Source organism: Nycticebus coucang, chromosome 10 (genome assembly GCF_027406575.1).
Source record: "Nycticebus coucang isolate mNycCou1 chromosome 10, mNycCou1.pri, whole genome shotgun sequence".
NCBI classification, from domain to species: domain Eukaryota; kingdom Metazoa; phylum Chordata; class Mammalia; order Primates; family Lorisidae; genus Nycticebus; species Nycticebus coucang.
The window spans coordinates 24,482,794-24,498,882 of record NC_069789.1 but is presented as its reverse complement, the minus strand read 5'-3'; the positions used below and the strand labels follow the sequence as shown (position 1 = coordinate 24,498,882).

The 16,089-nt window shown below is 37.3% G+C and overlaps 1 non-coding gene across 1 annotated transcript; it reads right to left on the bottom strand.

The window, feature by feature from the left end:
- Positions 1-14,390: 14,390 nt before the first annotated feature.
- Positions 14,391-14,497, bottom strand: LOC128597818 (U6 spliceosomal RNA). The gene has a single exon (XR_008383377.1). It is a non-coding gene; the product is annotated as a U6 spliceosomal RNA (small nuclear RNA).
- Positions 14,498-16,089: the final 1,592 nt, after the last annotated feature.

Sequence of the window (16,089 nt, the reverse complement as noted above, 5' to 3'; positions counted from 1 at the left end):
AAGATTATGCAAAGTGAGTAAAACAGACAAGATTATCTATCTCATGGACAACCTGAGAAAAAAAACTTTTCTTTCTATACAGTTCATTTCTTTGGACATAGCATTTGTCTTTAAATATCTATTTATTAGAGTATATAGGATATTTTTCTTTGTGGAATTTCAAATCATTTACCAATACATATGGATTGGCACATAGATACTGATGTCAATGTTTTGAAAACCAAACCTTGTTTATTTTTGTTTTGCAAACTGTATCGTTCTACTTCAAGAACTTTTCTAAGCACATTATTTTTCTGGGGTAGTGGAATAATAAACTTTAGTCAACACTGATGTGTCAGAATAGTGACCTAAAACATTTAATATACAAAATTAAATTTTAAATGCTAATTTGGTTTGTCTCAATGCCCCTATCCCCCAAATTTTAATGCATAACCCAAGTTTCTCTTGTCATAATATAGAGTTTTTCCTTCTTTTTCTGAACAACTTAAACTATGAATAAAGTCATATTATCAAATCATAGTCTTAGAAATTAACTGTAATCTATCCTTCACTAAATGCGTATTTAACTTGCTTTACCTTGCTCAGTGATATTGTTGGTTTGACTTTTATTGGAAAATTAAAATCTGATAATAAAATGCCACCAAAAGCTAATGAGGACATGGAGAGCATTCATTATTACTTTGTAAAGACAAATGTAATTGTTATAACTTGCCTGTATTTTTTTTAATAATTTCTATCCACCACCCCTCATGGGGAACCCTAAATTAGTCAAGAAATTTTTAACTTACCCTCTACTTAATAGCAGAAGAGGGAAAAAAATCCAACATTTGATGTTTGTTGTGAAAAACAAGCAAAACTCTGTCATGGCAACAACAACAAAAGGCTATAGAATCCATGAAATAAAAAAATATAGAAGCCAAATTTTGGATTAAGGGGGGGAGTATTTATAAGTACTTTCAACCTTCTTTTCACAGCCTAATCTGTAACTATCCTTTATGTATTTCTTTTTTCTTTACTTTTCCTTTCTTTCTTTTTCTCTCTCTCTCTCTTTTTCTTTTCTTTTTTTTTTTTTTTAAGTCAGAGCCTCACTTTCTTACCCCTGGTAGAGTGCCATGTCATCACAGCTCAGCTCACAGCAATCTCAAACGCTTGGGCTTTAAGTGATTCTCTTGCCTCAGCCTCCCAAGTAGCTGGGACTACAGGCACCCACCACAATGCCCAGCTATTTTTTTGTTGCAATTGTTGCTGTTTAGCTGGCCCAGGCCAAGTCGAACTCACCAGCTTGGGTGTATGTGGCCGGCATCCTACCCACTGAGCATGGGTACCACCCCTTATGTATTTCTCACACATTTGCTCTTTGGCTGTGATATACAACAAACAGTAAGAGGTTATTCTTTCTTGTTATGCGCCTAATACAAGAGCGCAACTACATTCAGAAAAGGCATTCCAGTCCAGATGCTTTACATATTTCTGATCAGTAATGAACTTCTAAAATCTATCCTCCACAAAAAAAAAGTTAAAAACTGAACCATGAAAAGGAACTGTGGAGTTTCTGGGTTGGGATATTGTTTTGTTTGGCACCAATTAATGGAGACCTGATGGGGATAACTTGGGAAATGAAATCTTTAATTTGAGTAAAAGAGAAATCTAACGGAGCTCAAACAAACAAAAAAAGTTAGTAACCTAGAGCCAACCTCCAGGCTTTATTTTTAATATTATAGACTTGCAGTTCAATCTGATAATAAAAATAATAAATAAATAAACTGCTGTAAATGAAATTTAGGGTTTTTACTCTTTATCTTGCTGATTGCAAATGTAGCTATTCTGCAGAGTGGGAATAAATCGTTCACTAGAGCATAAACTTAATCTCTTGGCAGCCAAATGGGAGCTATGGGAATGCATTGCCTCCGTGCATAAACATTTCCTCAAATGAGCAGTGGACCAAATTAATTCACAAAGAAGGAATATAAATTGTCCTCCCAATTAGCATATGAAGCTGTTTTCTCTCCTCATACAAACCACAAATCCAAATGATTTTTCACAATTATCCATATGACATATTGTCTAGTTTTCTTACCATTTGGCAAAAGAACCTACAAGTGGCCCCCATAAATATTTGCACTCGTCATGGTTCTAAATTAAAATTTTGATAGAAACTGCACAAAGTTCTAAGACTAATTTTCATTATTCTGACTATGATATGTCTACTGATATAATTTTATGGCTATATTGTTCTCAGCTAAGTTAACTTAGGCTTATTGATTTACTTGACAAAAAAACATAAGTATCCTCAGCACACAACATATTAGTAGATGAATCCATTCCATGATTTAACAGTTCATTTGTATTATCAAATACATGGTCATATTCAGCCATTCATCTAGATTATTGAGATAATTTAAAAAAGAAACAAAAAAGTGTGGTCTAAAAGAGTAGACAGAAAATAAAAACAAAACACCAATATATTAATAGAAGGGGCAGCACTGCAAAAGAAGACAGTCATTAATATATATGGTGAGATATTTTTTAGCAAAAAGGATGGAATATATTCTTTAAAAGAATGAGATTGATGGCTACTCATTGGGAATGAAATACCTCAATATTATCGTTAGTTCAAAGTGCACAACATATACTTAAAATTGATTAAATATATGAATGTCAAGAAAATTTAAAAGCTTATTTTCGTAATTTCACAATAGGGCAGGTGTTTTCTATACAGAAAAAACTTTCCACTAAGGTAAGTGTCATAAAGGTGACAGCTGTGCCTTAATAAAAATTCACCATGAAGACAAAATTAACACCAAATGATAAGCAGGAGTATGGCTTGTTACAAGGGTTTTGAGATACACAAAATTCAACTAACATAAAATATGTGCTGATTTGAATCAAAAGAAGTCCTCCCAGAAACACTGAGAAGCCAAGCAAGTTGAAAATTAGGACACTTTGAGAGGCAGAGCAAGATGGCAGCCGAGTAACAGCTTCCTTGCATCTGGGCACCGTGAATCTGGAGAGATAGGACTCCAGGCATCTCTGGCTGGTGGGAACTGCCTAGCGTCACTCCTATGAGGATACAGGGAGTCAGCAAGAGACTTCTGGACCCCAAGAGGAGGACTAAAACAGTGGAAAACCGGCAAGTGGTCGCGAGTGTTCAATCCGTCTAAACCCGCCCACAACTGTAAGTTCAGTAGCAGCGAGACTGCAAACCAGAAAGGCCTTACCTATGAACTGTTTTGATGTCCTTGGACTTGGCACTGAGTTGAACTGCCCTGGGGAAGGCCTGAGCGGAAGTGCGGAGAACTTTGGCCATTGTCTAGGGCCCCAGTCTGAGCCACTGAGCCAGACGGAGCTAATAGTGTTTGGCGGTGGGTCACACGGAACCATTGCCAGTGATCTGCCCCGGCAAGCTCCGCCCTCAGGGTCGCGGAGCTAGAAATGGGTGGGAGCTTGTAACCCAGCAACCAAGTAGCCTAAGGGTGCGGTCTGAGCCGCCTTGCAGCCCTAACCCTCAGGGGCAGAGTGAGACCGGTTTTGGCACACTGGGTAAGTGGATAGCCACTTCAGCAGTGATTCCAGCGAGAAAGCTGGGAAAGCTTCTGCTCAGCAAGTTTACAAGTTCAAAGTGCCTTTTAAGTGGGCTGAAGAGAGATTTAGGGAGTCTACCAGCTGGGGTTTGAGAAATCAGCAGCCTCCAGTAGTATCAGAACTGTGACTAACATCTCATACCCCAGAAGACCACGTGTTGCCCAGACAATATTCAATAACATATACAAACTGCTTTGTTTTTGGTTGTGTATTTTTTTCTCTTTTTTTGTTTGTTTGGTTTTTTTTTTGTTTGTTTATTTTGACGTTGTTGATGTTCTTTTGTTTTTTAATTTCAATCTTTTCCATACAGATCCCTTTTTCTTTCTCAATTTTTCTAGTTCAATTATAATTTCCCATTGCTGCCTTTTTTATAACTACAACTTCATTTTTGCTAGTGTTTCTACCCCTATCATTTGGTTTTTCACCCAATTGTATCCCCGTAAAGTTTTCTGTTTGCTTGTTTTGGTTTGATTTATAGCATTTTTGTCTTTCCTCTTTACTTGGTGGAGGTGGGGTACTGTGTCTGATCAGGTTAGCAAAGAGCTGCTGAACTCAAGGGAACCACCCAACTGGGAACCCCCAGAAGGTGGGGTTTTTAAAGGTTGTGTCAAAGTACCCTACTGTACACCTATATTGCCCTGTCTCCCTCTTTCTGTACCTCTCTTCTTTTTATCAATATTCCTTATCCCCACCCCCTCTCCTTTCTCTATCTTTCTTTTTTTTCTTATCACTCGGTCTTCTTTCTTTCATCCCTTTTTTGCTCCTCAACCTTCTCACCCTTCTGGTCCTGTAACCCTTAGTCCACAGGCACAAGAAATTAAAGAGCAAGAGGAAGTGAAAGGAAAATTAGGGCAAGGAAACAGATAAAAGAAATCACTCATGAGGAAGAATCAGCAGAAAACTCCAGGCAACATGAAGAACCAGTCCAGAACAACCCCGCCAAGGGACCATGAGGTAGCTACTGCAGAGGATTCCACCTATACAGAAATGTTAGGAATGACAGAAAGGGAATTTAGAATACACATGTTGAACACAATGAAAGAAATGATGGAAACAATGAAGGAAACTGATAATAAAGTGGAAAATAACCAAAAGGAAATCCAAAAACAGAATCAAATCAGAGATGAACGATATGAAGAATATGAAAAGGATATAGTAGAGATGAAGGAAATGAAACAGTCAATCAGGGAACTTAAAGATGCAATGGAAAGTATCAGCAACAGGTTAGACCATGCAGAATAAAGAATTTCAGAGGTAGAAGACAAAGTTTTTGAGATAACTCAGATAGTAAAAGAGGCAGAAAAGAAGAGAGAGAAAGCAGAACGTTCACTGTCAGAATTATGGGACTTTATGAAGCGTTCCAACATACGAGTTATAGGAATTCCAGAAGGGGAAGAAGAATGCCCCAGAGGAATGGAAGCCATACTAGAGAATATTATAAAAGAAAATTTCCCAAACATCACCAAAGATTCTGACACACTGCTTTCAGAGGGATATCGGACCCCAGGTCGCCTCAACTCTAACCGAGCTTCTCCAAGACACATTGTGATGAACCTGTCCAAAGTCAAGACAAAAGAAAAGATTCTGCAAGCTGCCAGGAGTAAGTGCCAGTTAACCTACAGGGGCAAATCCATCAGAGTGACCGCAGACTTCTCTAATGAAACTTTCCAAGCAAGAAGACAATGGTCATCTACCTTTAATCTACTTAAACAGAACAATTTTCAGCCCAGAATTCTGTACCCTGCTAAGCTAAGCTTCAAAATTGATGGAGAAATCAAATCATTTACGGATATACAAACATTGAGGAAATTCACCACAACAAGACGGGCTCTACAGGAAATACTTCAACCTGTTCTGCACACTGACCACCACAATGGATCAGCAACAAAGTAAGAACTCAGAAATCAAAGGACAGAACCAAACCTCCACACTGATGCAAAAGATAAAACTAAGCAATGGACTCTCACCAAATAAGACGAATAGAATACTACCACACTTATCAATTATCTCAATAAATGTTAATGGCTTGAATTCCCCACTGAAGAGACATAGATTGGCTGACTGGATTAAAAAACACAAGCCATCCATTTGCTGTCTGCAAGAAACACACCTGGCTTCAAAAGACAAATTAAAGCTCCGAGTCAAGGGTTGGAAGACAATTTTTCAGGCAAATGGAATTCAGAAGAAAAGAGGGGTTGCAATCTTATTTTCAGATACATGTGGATTTAAAGCAACTGAAGTCAAAAAAGACAAAGATGGTCACTTTATATTGGTCAAGGGAAAAATACAACAAGAAGACATTTCAATTCTAAATATTTATGCACCCAATTTAAATGCTCCCAGATTCTTGAAGCAGACCTTACTCAGTCTGAGCAATATGATATCTGATAATACCATGATAACAGGGGACTTTAACACACCTCTTACAGAGCTGGACAGATCCTCTAAACAGAAATTAAACAAAGATATAAGAGATTTAAATGAGACCCTAGAACAACTATGCTTGATAGACGCATATAGAACACTCCACTCCAAAGACAAAGAATATACACTCTTCTCATCACCCCATGGAACATTCTCCAAAATTGATCATATCCTGGGACACAAAACAAATATCAACAGAATCAAAAGAATTGAAATTTTACCTTGTATCTTTTCAGACCATAAGGCACTAAAGGTGGAACTCAACTCTAACAAAAATGCTTGACCCCACCCAAAGGCATGGAAATTAAACAATCTTCTGTTGAATAACAGATGGGTGAAGGAAGAAATAAAACAGGAAATCATTAACTTCCTTGAGCATAACAACAATGAAGACACAAGCTACCAAAACCTGTGGGATATTGCAAAAGCAGTTTTGAGAGGAAAATTCATCGCTTTAGATGCCTACATTCGAAAAACAGAAAGACAACACATCAACAATCTCACAAGAGATCTTATGGAATTGGAAAAAGAAGAACAATCTAAGCCTAAACTCAGTAGAAGAAAAGAAATATCCAAAATCAAATCAGAGATCAATGAAATTGAAAACAAAAAATCATTCAGAAAATTAATGAAACAAGGAGTTGGTTTTTTGAAAAAATAAATAAAATAGATGAACTATTGGCCAGACTAACTAGAAATAGAAAAGTAAAATCTCTAGTAACCTCAATTAGAAACGATAAAGGGGAAATAACAACTGATCCCACAGAGATACAAGAGATCATCTCTGAATACTACCAGAAACTCTATGCCCAGAAATTTGACAATGTGAAGGAAATGGATCAATATTTGGAATCACACCCTCTCCCTAGACTTAGTCAGGAAGAAATAGAGCTCCTGAACAGACCAATTTCAAGCACTGAGATAAAAGAAACAATAAAAAAGCTTCCAACTAAAAAATGCCCTGGTCCAGATGGCTTCACTCCAGAATTCTATCAAACCTTCAAGGAAGAGCTTATTCCTGTACTGCAGAAATTATTCCAAAAAACTGAGGAAGAAGGAATCTTCCCCAACACATTCTATGAAGCAAACATCACCCTGATACCAAAACCAGGAAAAGACCCAAACAAAAAGGAGAATTTCAGACCAATCTCACTCTTGAATGTAGATGGAAAAATTCTCAACAAAATCCTAGCCAATGGATTACAGCTTATCATCAAAAAAGTCATTCATCATGATCAAGTAGGCTTCATCCCATGGATGCAAGGCTGGTTTAACATACGCTAGTCCATAAACATTATCCACCATATTAACAGGGGCAAAAAGAAAGATCACATGATCCTCTCAATAGATGCAGAAAAAGCATTTGATAAAATCCAGCATCCTTTTCTATTTAGAACACTGAAGAGTATAGGCATAGGTGGCACATTTCTAAAATTGATTGAAGCTATCTATGACAAACCCACAGCCAATATTTTACTGAATGAAGTAAAACTGAAAGCTTTTCCTCTTAGAACTGGAACCAGACAAGGTTGTCCTCTGTCACCTTTACTATTCAACATAGTGCTGGAAGTTCTAGCCAATACAATTAGGCAAGACAAGGAAATAAAGGGAATCCAAATGGGAGCAGAGGAGGTCAAACTCTCCCTCTTTGCTGACGACATGATCTTATACTTAGAGAACCCCAAAGACTCAACCACAAGACTCCTAGAAGTCATCAAAAAATACAGTTATGTTTCAGGATATAAAATCAATGTCCACAAGTCAGTAGCCTTTGTATACACCAATAACAGTCAAGATGAGAATCTAATTAAGGACACAACTCCCTTCACCATAGTTTCAAAGAAAATGAAATACCTAGGAATATACCTTACGAAGGAGGTGAAGGACCTCTATAAAGAAAACTATGAACTCCTCAGAAAGGTAATAGCAGAGGATATTAACAAATGGAAGAACATACCATGCTCATGGATGGGAAGAATCAACATTGTTAAAATGTCTATACTTCCCAAAGCAATCTACCTATTCAATGCCATTCCTATCAAAGTACCTACATCGTACTTTCAAGATTTGGAAAAAATGATTCTGCGTTTTGTATGGAACCGGAAAAAACCCCGCATAGCTAAGGCAGTTCTTAGTAACAAAAATAAAGCTGGGGGCATCAGCATACCAGATTTTCGTCTGTACTACTAAGCCATAGTGCTCAAGACAGCATGGTACTGGCACAAAAACAGAGACATAGACACTTGGAATCGAATTGAACACCAAGAAATGAAACTAACATCTTACAACCACCTAATCTTTGATAAACCAAACAAGAACTTACCTTGGGGGAAAGACTCCCTATTCGATAAATGGTGTTGGGAGAACTGGATGTCTACATGTAAAAGACTGAAACTGGACCCGCACCTTTCCCCACTCACAAAAATTGACTCAAGATGGATAAAGGACTTAAATTTAAGGCATGAAACAATAAAAATCCTCAAAGAAAGCATAGGAAAAACACTGGAAGATATTGGCCTGGGGGAAGACTTCATGAAGAAGACTGCCATGGCAATTGCAACAACAACAAAAATAAACAAATGGGACTTCATTAAACTGAAAAGCTTCTGTACAGCTAAGGAGACAATAACCAAAGCAAAGAGACAACCCACACAATGGGAAAGGATATTTGCATATTTTCAATCAGACAAAAGCTTGATAACCAGGATGTATAGAGAACTCAAATTAATCCACATGAAAAAAGCCAACAATCCCTTATATCAATGGGCAAGAGACATGAATAGAACTTTCTCTAAAGACGACAGACGAATGGCTAACAAACACATGAAAAAATGTTCATCATCTCTATATACTAGAGAAATGCAAATCAAAACATCCCTGAGATATCATCTAACCCCAGTGAGAATGGCCCACATCACAAAATCTCAAAACTGCAGATGCTGGCGTGGATGTGGAGAGAAGGGAACACTTTTACACTGCTGGTGGGACTGCAAACTAGTACAACCCTTCTGGAAGGAAGTATGGAGAAACCTCAAAGCACTCAACCTAGACCTCCCATTCGATCCTGCAATCCCATTACTGGGCATCTACCCAGAAGGAAAAAAATCTTTTTATTATAAGGACACTTGTACTAGACTGTTTATTGCAGCTCAATTTACAATCGCCAAAATGTGGAAACAGCCTAAATGCCCACCAACCCAGGAATGGATTAACAAGCTGTGGTATATGTATACCATGGAATACTATTCAGCCATTAAAAAAAATGGAGACTTTACATCCTTTGTATTAACCTGGATGGAAGTGGAAGACATTATTCTTAGTAAAGCATCACAAGAATGGAGAAGCATGAATCCTATGTACTCAATCTTGATATGAGGACAATTAATGACAATTAAGGTTATGGGGGGGGAAGCAGAAAGAGGGAAGGAGGGAGGGGGGTGGGGCCTTGGTGTGTGTCACACTTTATGGGGGCAAGACATGATTGCAAGAGGGACTTTACCTAACAATTGTAATCAGTGTAACTGGCTTATTGTACCCTCAATGAATCCCCAACAATAAAAAAATAAAATAAAATAAAATAAACAAAAAAAAAAAAAAAGAAAATTAGGACACTTTGTGTTTCTTGGAAGCGAAATAATGGACCGTAACATAGTCTGTCTCAAGATATTCACAGTGACCCATGTATATGTAGCATAAATGCATTTTTGAGATAAATTTGCTTAATGTACAAAACACCTTATATATTATTATGTAGAAAATCTAAATAAAGGACTAGCTTCTGCAAAGCAAAGGAGATAAGCAACAGAACTAACAGGCATCCTACAGAAGGGGAGAAAGTATTTCCTAAATCCAATAAAGGGCTAATATCCAGAATCTACAAAGAACTCAAACTAACCAACAAGAAAAAAAGAAACAATCCCATTAAAAAGTGGACAAAAGACATGAACAGAAATTTTACAAAAGAAGATTAAAAAAAAGTGGCCAACAAACACTTGAAGAAATTACTCAGTGTCATTAATCATCAGGAAAAAGCAAATGAAAACTACCTTTTTTAAATCAATGCCCTTTAATAAAATCTCAAAAAGCAATGAATGCTGGTGAGGATAAGGAGAAAAAGAGATGCTTATATGCTGTTGATGGGACTGCAAAGTAGTAAAACCTCTATGAAAAACAGTGTGGTAATTCCTCAGAGAACTAGATGTAGACTTACCATTCAACCCAGGAATCCTGCTACTGTAAATCCACTCAAAGGAAGAAAAGTCATTTTATTAAAAAATACACTTGCACTTGAATGTTTATTGAAGCACAATTCACAGTTGTAAAGATGTGGAATCAACCTAAATGTCCATTACTTCATGAGTGGATTAAGAAAATGTGACACACACACACACACACATGCAGAAACAGACACCATGGAGCACTACTCAGCCACTAGAAAGAATGAAATAATGTCTTTTGCAGCCACATTGATGGAATTGGATGCCATTATCCTAAGTGAAGGACAGAGGGCTTCCTGGTTTCATTCCAGTTCTTTAGGGGAAATGCTTTCAACTTTTTCCCCATTCAGTACAATGCTGGCTGTCGATTTGTCACATATGGCTTTTATAGTTTTGAGGTATGTTCCTTCTACATCGTCTTTATAGAGGATTTTTATCACGAAATGATGCTGATTTTTATTGAATGCTTTTTCTGCATCTATTGAGGTGATCATTGGGTCTTTGTTTTTACTTATGTAGTGAATCACCTTTAGTGATTTGCATATATTGTACCATCCTATGTAACTGTGGGATGAAATCCACTTGATTATGGTGAACTACCTTTTGATGTAGTGTTCGTTTTGGTTTGCTAGTATTTTGTTGAAGACTTTTGTTATCTATGTTCATAAGAGATTTTGGTCTGTAGTTTTCTTGTTTTGTTGTGTCCTTTCCTGGTTTTGTTCTCAAGCTGATGCTTCATAGAGTGAATTGGGAAGGAGTTCCTCCTTCTTGACATTATGGCAGAGTTTCAGTAGGATAGGTATTAGTTGTTTTTAAGTCTGGTAGAATTCAGTTGTACACCTATGTATTTTGTTGTTTTGTTTGTTTGTTTTACGATTTCAATCTTGCTGATAATTATTGGTCTGTGTAGGATTTCTGTTTCTTCTTGGTTCATCCATGGGAGTTTGTATGTTTCTAAAATTTAATTAATTTGGGTTTCTAGTTTGTATGCATGGAGGTTTTCCTAGTAGTCACAGATGCTATTTTCTATCTCTGTGTTATCGGTTGTAATGTCTCCTTTGCCACTTCTGAGTTTATCGGAGTCCTTTCCTTATGATTTCTGATTAGTCTGACTAGTAGTCTATCAATTTTGTTAATCTTTTCAAAGAACCAAACTTTGGTTTGTTGACTCTGTGTATATTTCTTCTTTGGTTTCCATTTTGTATAGCTGTGCTCTGAGTTTTGTTATTTCTTCTATTGGCTTTAGACTTGGTGTGTTCTTCTTTTTCTGGTGTTTTGAGATGTGACAATAGATTGTTAATTTGTGATCTTTCTAGTTTTTTAATGTAAGCATTTGAGAATTAGAACTTTTGCCCTAGAACTACTTTTAATGCATCAGAGAGATTTGGGGGACTTATATTTCCTTTGTTCTTCAGTTTGAAGAACATTGTGAATTCATCTTAATTTCATCAATTACCCAAGGATTGTTCAGCACCAGGTAGATTAATCCCATGACTTTGTGTAGATTTGAGTGCTACCCTTGGAACCAACTTCTAGTTTTATTCCACTGTGGTCTGAGAAGATACATGGTATGATTTTGATTTGTCTAAATTTGCTGAGACTTCTTTTGTGGCTCAACATATAATAAATCTTAGAAAATGTCTCCTACACTATTGAGAAGAATGTATATTTTGTAGTTGTTAGCTGTGAAGTTGTCTGTGAAGTCCATTTATTCTCAAGTCCCTCTTAAGTCCAGCATTTCTTTGTTGTTTTTCTGCTTCAACTGTCTGTCCAGTTCTGTCGTGGGGGTGTTGAAGTCCTCTGCAAGTATGACGCCACTCTTTATTTCTTTGCTCAGAGCTAATAAAATTTGTTTTATGAATCTGGGAGTTTGTGTGTTAGGTGCATACATAATAGGATTGTTATATCTTCTTGCTGAATTGCTCGCTTGTTTTATGATAATGGTTTTTGTCATTTACTTTTACCATTGTTGATTTAAAGTCCATTTTATCTGATGTGAGAATAGTTACTCCTCTTAGCTTTTGGTTTCTGCTTTCATGAAATAGATTTTTCCCTTCTGTTTACCTAGAATTTATGAACGTGTGCAGGTTAGGTAGATTCTTAGAGACAGCATATACTAACACTCAGGGCATGTTGTCTCCTTCATTCATCTTTTAGGAGGCGCTCAATGGCTGCTTACATTCAGCATTCGTATTGATATGTGGGATACTATTCTGTTTGTCATGTTGACTAATACTTTTTTCCACATGTGCTACTGCTTTATGAGAGTTGTGAGTTTTAGCATTTGAGTGTTTTTATACTGATAGATATCTGTTGTTCTATTCAAGGTATAATGCACTTTTAAGCATTTCTTGTAAGGCAAGTCTAGTAGGGACACATTCCCTAAGTGTGTGTTTGTGAGAGTTGCACACTGCAACGTATACACACACACGCACAGACACCATGCAGTACTACTCAGCCATTATCCTCTTTCAGCAATTGATATGAAACTGCAGACTATTATTCTAAGTAACGTATCTCGGGAATAGAAAAATTATCACAACTTCTCACTAGTAGTAATTGGGAGCTGAACAATGGGCACCAAGAAATGTAAAGGGCCATGGAAACCAAGAAGGGAGATGAGAGGTAAAAAAAAAATTATCAAGTACAGTGAACACTATTATGTTGTGAGCACATTAAAAGCCCCAATGTAAGTGTTATATAAGAAAATATATTAACATATAACAAAAATGCTTGTATCCCTTAATATTTTCCCAAAATATCATCAATTAAATAAAATCTTGCCAATCTGATAAGTTAATATATTTTGTTATATCTCTTTCTTATAAAATGTTTACTATAACTTAAGCACCTTAGAGTATAGTGTGTAGATATATATGTATAGTATATTATAAAAAAATCATAAAACAATAGACCAATCTTGGGGATGTAAATTAAGTATTAGCACATTGAATCTAACAGGATAATAAAAGACTATCACACTATGAAAAAGAAGTGTGCGTGTATTCTAGAAATGCTAGGGTCATGCAGTAATAAGAATTATATTCAATGTAACACATAAACAAAACAAGAGAAATATTCTTCAGAGTGTTTTGATTAGTTAGAATTCTCTTTTAAAATAATACATTAATAATACTCTTGGCTTAAATAAGTTGACGAAGAGTACATTTTATGTTTTCTGTGCAGAAATTCTGTCCCACTGAGAGACAGTGACAACTCAATTTCAGACTTATATTTTTGCAAATATTTATTTAGTCATTAGTACTTGTTAATGAGTGTGAAGAATTCCAGAAGCAATTAGAGTTACACACCAAAGGCCAGTACCACATTCAAAAACCAGTCAGTCTGTATCTCACAGGAGAGGGGAATTGCAAGTTTATTTGTAAATGTATTATGAGTAATTTAAAAGGTAAAAATTCATGCTAGGCATGTAGCAGTCTATACCTGTAGCCACTGCTACTTAGGAGGCTAAGGCAAGAGGGTCCCTTGAACCAAAGAGTTTGGGAGGCCAGTCTGGACAGCAGAGTGAGACCCTCTCTCAGTAAAAAATGTACACTTCTATAATATCTCTTGCATAATGCATAATGGTATCTGAAAATTAAGGCCTGAAGTATCTATCAAGCAGAGAGCTTTAAAAGTCCATTTTATAGTGTTTACTCATCTTTAGAGTGTACTACCAATATGAGTGGGACAATTGAGCAATAAATACATATCTGCTGCAGACTTTTACCTTAAGAGTAGCAATGGATACTGCTGGGTTCTAAAACAGAGGACTATGTTCACTGACTTAGTCCCTTCTACCTTTGCTTGTCTAATTTATTCTTCTCCCTTATCTGAGAGGCAGGTACTCTGTCTCTTTTGGTCTTTTGGGGCTCTCTCTTTCTGTCTCTCTCTCTCACCAGTATTAGACTTGAAAGTCAGAGTTGGACTGATTATAATTATCAGTTCATCAACATACTATGCTCATGCATTAGTCAGGTGTCTCCAAAAAACCAAAACCAATAGAAGATCCCATAGAAGGAGACTAAGACCTGCAGTAGAGGCTCATGCACAGGCTTGGTTTGATATCCAGAAAATCCGGTGCTGTAATTCTGTCTCACAGTGGATCTAAGGCACCCCACACTCCTCCTGTGTTTGGTTCCACACGACTTCTTCAGTTCTTTTTTTTTAAATATGGAACACTTCACGAATTTGTGTGTCATCCTTGCACAGGGGCCATGCTAATCTTCTCTGTATCGTTCCAATTATAGTATATGTGCTGCCGAAGTGAGCACGACTTCTTCAGTTCTAGAATGCATACCTGAAATGACATCCCTGGCAGCTAGCAGAATCCTGACAAGAGTTTTCTGACCTGAGGAGTGAAGGTTATTATAGTGGGAAAGGCCAAGTGGAAGTCACCAGATAATCTTCCACCTGAGAATATACTAAACCAAAAGCACTGCTACATCCCTGGAGGGGCTTCAGAGATTTATGCCATCCTTAAGGACTTGAAAACACGGAGGGATAGTTGAGTCCCACCATATCCCACTCAACTCTACCATTTTGACTGTGCAGAAGACAGTGGATAATTGCTTGCTTTACCACATGATGTACCACTTGTATATGGTCTGAATCAGCGCCTAGTGGATGATGCCTTTTCTTTCAGAACCAGAACTCAAAGGTCCAGGAATCCCGGGGAAAAGATGAAAGTGACACCAAGTAGCATCACCTCTAGTGACCCACTGGCAAAATGTTCACTTCCTTTTCCTGCAACTTTTTCTTCTGCTTCCCTAGGGGTTTTAAGTTCTGAGGGAAGTATGGTTCCACCAGGAGACATGGTTCACGATTCCAATGAGCTGGCAGTGAATACTGCCAACCGGCCACACTAAGCTCCTCACATCGCTGACTCAACAAAGAAAGAAGATAGCTATGATGCTGGCTTAGATGATTGATCTTGACTATCGGTGAGAATTAGACTACCACTCCACAAAAGAGATGGTTAGAGGAGGTTTAGACTACAGAAGATCATTTATGGTGTCTGTTAGTTGTCTGTGCCTGTGATAAACAGCAATAAAAAAACGGTAACATCTCCATCTAGCAAGAACCACTAATGACCTAGACTCTTCTGGGATGAAGGCTTGGGTCACCATATGACCTAAAGAACCATGACCAGCTACTGTGCTTACTGAAGCCAATGGACTGTGAAAAATGTAGTTACAAATATCAGCTATGACCGTGTGGCCAGTCATAGAACCAAGATCTGTAGTTTCCAAAAGCATTTTCTCTTTACTTTGTTATAATAGACTCGTATGTATATACACATATATTGACAGGTATCTTTATCTTCTTTTCTCTTGTTCCTTTATTATGTAACATAAGAAGTACTGACAGTATATCACTACTTAAATTTTATGTATTGTATAACTTACAGGATATCAACAAGAAAAGTAAACATCACTCTTAGACTTAACTGCTTTTCTGGGGAAGGGATTCATTCATTTTGGGTTGTATGCAGGATCAGTTTAGGTGGCATTATGACTTTGTTATTTTCTTTTTTTAGGAGATTGTGATTTAAGGAGATATATATACGTGCGCAATTTTTCAAGGAGTGGAATTGTGGTGGTTTATTTCATGTATCAACGTGATCATGTTAAAGGACACCCAAATAGTGGGTAAAACATTGTGTCCGAATGTGTTTATGAGGATGTTTCCAGAAGAGATTAGCATTTTGTGGGCGGCGCCTGTGGCTCAGTGAGTAGGGCACCGGCCGCATATGCCGAGGGTGGTGGGTTCAAACCCAGCCCCGGCCAAACTGCAACAACAAAAAAGTAGCCGGGCGTTGTGGCGGGCGCCTGTAGTCCCAGATGCTTGGGAGGCTGAGGCAAGA